This window comes from Oncorhynchus keta, chromosome 37 (genome assembly GCF_023373465.1).
Source record: "Oncorhynchus keta strain PuntledgeMale-10-30-2019 chromosome 37, Oket_V2, whole genome shotgun sequence".
Classification (NCBI taxonomy): Eukaryota; Metazoa; Chordata; class Actinopteri; order Salmoniformes; family Salmonidae; genus Oncorhynchus; species Oncorhynchus keta.
In genome coordinates, this window is record NC_068457.1 from 17,723,998 (window position 1) to 17,730,518 (window position 6,521).

At 43.6% G+C, this 6,521-nt stretch overlaps 1 pseudogene; it reads right to left on the reverse strand.

Moving 5' to 3' along the window:
- Positions 1-1,302: 1,302 nt before the first annotated feature.
- Positions 1,303-6,157, reverse strand: LOC118370272 (uncharacterized; annotated as a pseudogene).
- Positions 6,158-6,521: the final 364 nt, after the last annotated feature.

The following is a 6,521-nucleotide window of genomic DNA, read 5'->3' on the forward strand; positions in this document are numbered from 1 at the left end:
ACCTTGTGAAGATGCTGGAGGAAACTGGTACAAAAGTATCTATATCCACAGTAAACGAGTCCTATATCGACATAACCTGAAAGGCCGCTCAGCAAGGAAGAAGCCACTGCTCCAAAACCGCCATAAAAAAGCCAGACTGTTTTGCAACTGCACATGGGGCCAAAGATTGTACTTTTTGGAAAAATGTCCTCTGGTCTGATGAAACAAAAATAGAACTGTTTGGCCATAATGACCATCGTTATATTTGGAGGAACCAGGGGGAAGCTTGCAAGCCGAAAAACACTATCCCAACCGTGAAGCACGGGGGTGGCAGCATCATCAGCATCATGTTGTGGGGGTGCTTTGTTGCAGGAGGGACTGGTGCATTTCATAAAATAAATGGCATCATGAGGATGGAAAATGATGTGGATATATTGAAGCAACATATTAAGACATCAGTCAGGAAGTTAAAGCTTGGTTGCAAATGGGTCTTCCAAATGGACAATTACCCCAAGCATACTTCCAAAGTTGTGGCAAAATCGCTTAAGGACAACAAAGTCAAGGTATTGGAGTGACCATCACAAAGCCCTGACCTCAAGCATATAGAAAATGTGTGGGCAGAACTGAAAAGGCGTGTGAGAGCAAGGAGGCATACAAACCTGACTCAGTTACACCAGCACTGTCAGGAGGAATGGGCCACAATTCACCCAACTTATTGTGGGAAGCTGGTGGGAGGCTACCTGAAACGTTTGACCCAAGTTAAACAATTTAAAGGCAATGCTACCAAATACTAATTGAGTGTATGTAAACTTCTGACCCACTGGGAGTGTGATGAAATAAATAAAAGCTTAAATAAATCACTCTACTCGTATTCTGACATTTCATTCTTAAAATAAAGTGGTGATCCTAACTGACCTAAAACTATAATTTGTACTAGGATTGAATGTCAGGAATTGTGAAAAACAGAGTTTAAATGTATTTGGCTAAGGTGTATGTAAACTTCCGACTTCAACTGTATTTCTGAAGACCATCCTGTTGGATTTCTATTTGCCATATATTTTTTAAACTCTGTTCCACAAAAGTTCTTAACCTATATACATTTTACAGACACAGTATATTTGACATTAGTTATCTTGTTGTTGTTATTATTAGTCCCACCCTTCATCTCCATTCAACCCCTCCCATCTATCTCTTAACACCATCCATATTGGATTTCTACTTGCCATATTTTTCAACTGTGCTGTGATATTTTACAAAAGTTCTGAACCGTTCTATTCTCATAGTTTCTACAGATTGTAAATGAAAGATAAACATTTTGCTAGAAGTTTTATTATAGTATTCATTGATTGACTAGGACTTTTTAAATCACCGAACAGTGCTATCTGCAGAGTTATCTCCAGGTAAATATTCCAATTCATCAGCCATTGCTGGATTTTGGTAGTCTAAACTGCAATCAGGGATATTGGTCCCGTAGGCACCAATGCGATAGCAGCTAGGTCTTGTCTGCTGAGTTCATTGATTATTTATATATATATATATATATATATTTAAAAAATTGTGAGTGGATGTCATGCTTCCTTTTCCATCTCTGACTACTCCTTCCTTCCTTCGATTAGTAGTCCTGCTTGCTCCAGTGCTTTATCTACATTAGGCACCAGTTGTCTCTCGTAGTCCCAGACCCTCTTGTCTTCATGCAGCTCCTCCTTGGTCAGTCCTCCTTGTAGGGGAACTCTGACATGGATGATATGACACACGTTAGGAAGAACCTTCACTGTCTGCCCAAAGTTACGCAGCACAGAGTGGACCGACGTCTGCTCCACTGTCCTGGGGTCAGAGACACAGAAGGGTTGTTAGACAGAGTGGACCGACGTCTGCTCCACTGTCCCTGGGGTCAGAGACACAGAAGGGTTGTTAGACAGAGTGGACCGACGTCTGCTCCACTGCCCAGAAGAAGCTCCACTGCCCTGGGGTCAGAGACACAGAAGGGTTGTTAGACAGAGTGGACCGACGCCTGCTCCACTGCCCTGGGGTCAGAGACACAGAAGGGTTGTTCCAGAGACACAGAAGGGTTGTTAGACAGAGTGGACTGACGTCTGCTCCACTGTCCTGGGGTCAGAGACACAGAAGGGTTGTTAGAGTGGGTCGACGTCTGCTCCACTGCCCTGGGGTCAGAGACACAGAAGGGTTGTTAGACAGAGTGGACCGACGTCTGCTCCACTGTCCTGGGGTCAGAGACAGAACAGAAGGGTTGTGGGGTCAGAGACACAGAAGGGTTGACAGAGTGGACCGACGTCTGCTCCACTGCCCTGGGGTCAGAGACACAGAAGGGTTGTTAGACAGAGTGGACCGACGTCTGCTCCACTGCCCTGGGGTCAGAGACACAGAAGGGTTGTTAGACAGAGTGGACTGACGTCTGCTCCACTGTCCTGGGGTCAGAGACACAGAAGGGTTGTTAGACAGAGTGGACTGACGTCTGCTCCACTGTCCTGGGGTCAGAGACACAGAAGGGTTGTTAGACATAGTGGACTGACGTCTGCTCCACTGTCCTGGGGTCAGAGACACAGAAGGGTTGTTAGACAGAGTGGACTGACGTCTGCTCTATTCTATCCTTTCCTGGGTCTTACTTTCAACTTGTAGGTGTGGTATGTTCTAACCAGAGCCCTATACTACGAACTCTGAGTTCAACATGCGATAACCACTTACTCAAATGTGGCTCACCTTTTAGCCAGGTACATTTCTGGGCAGGCGAAATCAGGGCTAACTCTACTCATCCTGAATGAAATATCTGAGCCGTGAGTTGAGGACCAATGAGATCAGGTTCCCATCATCCCTTTCATTTGAGGAGGACCACTGATTAAATATTAATCAAGTGTTTTTTTTCAGTGTAATTCTTTGTTGTTGTAATATTCAATACACATTTAGTAATGACAGGATGCATTTGAAACTTCATGCAGAGTTTAACTTTTGTATGACTTAATATAATTATTTTATCTATAGAGTGGGGAGAAAAGGTGCTTGTGCATTAATAAACACACCTAAGACGGCATGAACGATACATAATAAAAGACGCCACTTCTTATGACCCTTTTCACACCATAACCTGCAGAATTTGCAAGATATAGCTTTTATTTCATGTTGATCGGGTTAAAAAATGTAATGTAGCGCTGACTCGCCCATGGATTTATGTTTCAGCATTGTCTCAATGAAGAGTTCGGAGTTTGACTAGCCATGTGCGACATGCATGCGCAGTTATAAGTCTGCTAGAGTGAGCAGCAGGAGGACAAGCAATATCCAACGTCGTAATAGGGATGACGCCTGAGCTGGAATGTGAACCTAACTGAAGCTGACTAGCTTTAGAAAACCCTGAGTATATCTAGCTAGCTTCTTAGTATACTACTCTGGGCCATACTATCATCTTGGAGAGGTAGGAGATTCTAACCTGGGCCGTACTATCTTCTTGGAGAGGTAGGAGATTCTAACCTGGGCCGTACTATCTTCTTGGAGAGGTAGGAGACTCTAACCTGGGCCGTACTATCTTCTTGCAGGGGTGGGAGATGCGATAGTCTGGCTCCTCTCTGTAGATGTGCGCCATGATGTTCATCCCTGGAACATTTCTCCAGCGGGGCAGTTCAAACCTTCCACTGGGCTCAAACTGGGACTTAGGAAAGATGTGGTTCTCTATGAGGAACACTTCGGCCTGGGGAGAAGGAGGGTTGAGTGAGAGAAGGTGAAAGAGGAGGAATTCTGATTTTTTTCCCCCTTCATATCTGATCTTTCTCACTGTCCACACCTTTATTGTATTTTGACCCATATCAGATTTGCACATTCACACGCAAACTCAATGCTCATTCATTTCCTGTCAATGTTGGGGTGGTTATCTTGGTAACGGCAGGTCAAGAACAACAATTCTGATCTGAGCATCCAGACTGAGGATGAGAACCACATACGAATGTGGAATCACAAGTCAAAAGACAAGAGTCCATTGCTGCGTTTACACGAGCAGCCCAATTCTGAGCTTTTTTCAATAATTGGTCTTTTCAGTTCTAAAAAGTGTCAAGAAGATCAGATATGATTGGTCAAAAAAAACAAAAACACCAAAGATCAGTAATTGCTGTTTACACATTGGGGAAAATATCAGGTGTCAGATATGCCAAATAATTGGCAAGAAAATCTGAATTGGGATGCCTGTGTAAACAGCCTAACATATGCATACTACACACATAATGATCATAATTAACACACATACACAGTACTTCCCTGAGTCCTCCCCCTACCTTTGGGTTTTGCCTCTGAAGTACATCCATCATCTGGGGAAGGGTTTGATGCTGGTATGGAGCTATAATCTCATCGATGTCGTTCAGCAGTACATAGCGTGACTGATACATTTGTCTGTAGACACAGTCATTCAGAGTGGTGGATGTCCCCTCCATGTTCACTGGGCTGCGACCCACTGGACGGGTTCATGTATTGGTTGATAGGCCAGGGCACCACCTGCATTCAATCAATCAGTCAGTTAATTTGGGAGAACGGGCTCGTGGTAATGACTGGAGCGGAATAGGTGGAGTTGTATCAAATACATCAAACACATGGTTTCCATGGTTTCCAGGTGTTTGATGCCATTCCATTTGCTCCGTTCCGGCCATTATTATGACCCGTCCTCCCCTCAGCAGCCTTCACTGCCCTTCACTATCTATCTATGTATCTATCCATGTATCCATCCATCCAATCAGTTAATACTTACCTCCACAAAGCCGTCCTGTGTGTAACTCTGTAGCAGTCTATCCAGGTCTGATCCACAGCTGGTGTTATACACCACAACATGCTGCACTCCCAACAGCCTGCAACATAGCAATCAATCAACCAACCATTTAATCAATCAATCAATCAACCATTTAATCAATCAATCAACCATTTAATCAATCAATCAACCATTTAATCAATCAATCAACCATTTAATCAATCAATCAACCATTTAATCAATCAATCAACCATTTAATCAATCAACCAACCATTTAATCAATCAATCAACCATTTAATCAATCAATCAACCATTTAATCAATCAACCAACCATTTAATCAATCAATCAACCATTTAATCAAATCAACCATTTAATCAATCAACCAACCATTTAATCAATCAACCAACCATTTAATCAATCATCCAACCATTTAATCAATCAACCAACCATTTAATCAATCAATCAATCAACCATTTAATCAATCAATCAACCATTTAATCAATCAATCCATCACTCAATACCCACATGTACATCTCCAGAGTCTGGGTGACCTGAAGCACGTTGTTATAATCGCCAAATAAATTGGACCAACAGACAGTGAAGTTGAACTGAAACTCCTCTTCCTCCCTTTTCACAAGGTTCTGGATGCGGAGGAAGGTTTGGTTCTGAGCGAGCTCGGTGTCAGCTTGTGTGGCGAGGGTCACGTGCGACGGGTTACAGCCAGGGACATTCGGACAAAGGACGTCGGTCGTCACGAAGCGGAAACCTTCATCCCAATACAGAACAGAGTCACATAAATGTAAATCCACAAACTAATCAGAGAATCACCAAGCCCCTTATTTCTTTGATTCGGGTGTGTCAGTGCAGGGCTAAAACCAAATAGCAGGTACCAAAGTGATCAGAGTGCATCTGGACTTCAGCCTTCGTTCCATTAGCCCAGTGAGTCCCACAGTAGAACACACAGTACAGAGGCTGGACAGAGTCTCGTCTGAAGATACTGATGATGCGTACGGAGCTTCCCTCCAAACGATGTTCCTTGTAGGCCCCCACCATGAAGTGTTTGGTGTCGTTGACAGGCGTGATGGTGGTCCTGGTGGTTGCCTGGCTGTGACCTGCGGAATCATGGACAGATATTTTCCATTTGGCACTTTTATTACGTTTCTTGATTGTACGGCAGAGGCTACACGGTACCTGGGTAATGTGAAGATGGCGTAGACCATGACTGCCAGAGCAGAAGCTATCAGTAAACGTAACGCACCCCTCTTCACCATCATGAGCCAGATCTAGGAAGGTAGTTTATAGAAGGTGAAGAATGAGGTGACCTTTGAAGAGAAGGGAAAGTTAATAATGTAGTCGCACTTGCTCCCTGGCTACGTTTACACATGCAGCCCAATTCTGATAGTTTTTTGCCACAAATTGGTCTTTCGACCAATCAGATCAGCTCTTTTGCCCGTAATTGGGCAAAATATCAGAATTGGGCTGCCTGTTTAAATGCAGCCTCTGATCCTTGGAGTGAGATGAAGACATGCATGACATGCAAAATAATGTATCTAATGACAGTCAATAGGCCTCAAGTTCAACTTTCAACTTGCAGCATTATTTGTCCCAGAGAGGGCAATAGTGGCTTTGCAGCAGGGGAGCACGTATGACATGAAAAACATCAAATCCACATGGACCAGAATGGAAACGACAGTAAGGGACACAATGGAAATAAATCAAATCAAATTGTATTTGTCACATACACATGGTTAGCAGATGTTAATGCGAGTGTAGCGAAATGCTTGTGCTTCTAGTTCCGACCAT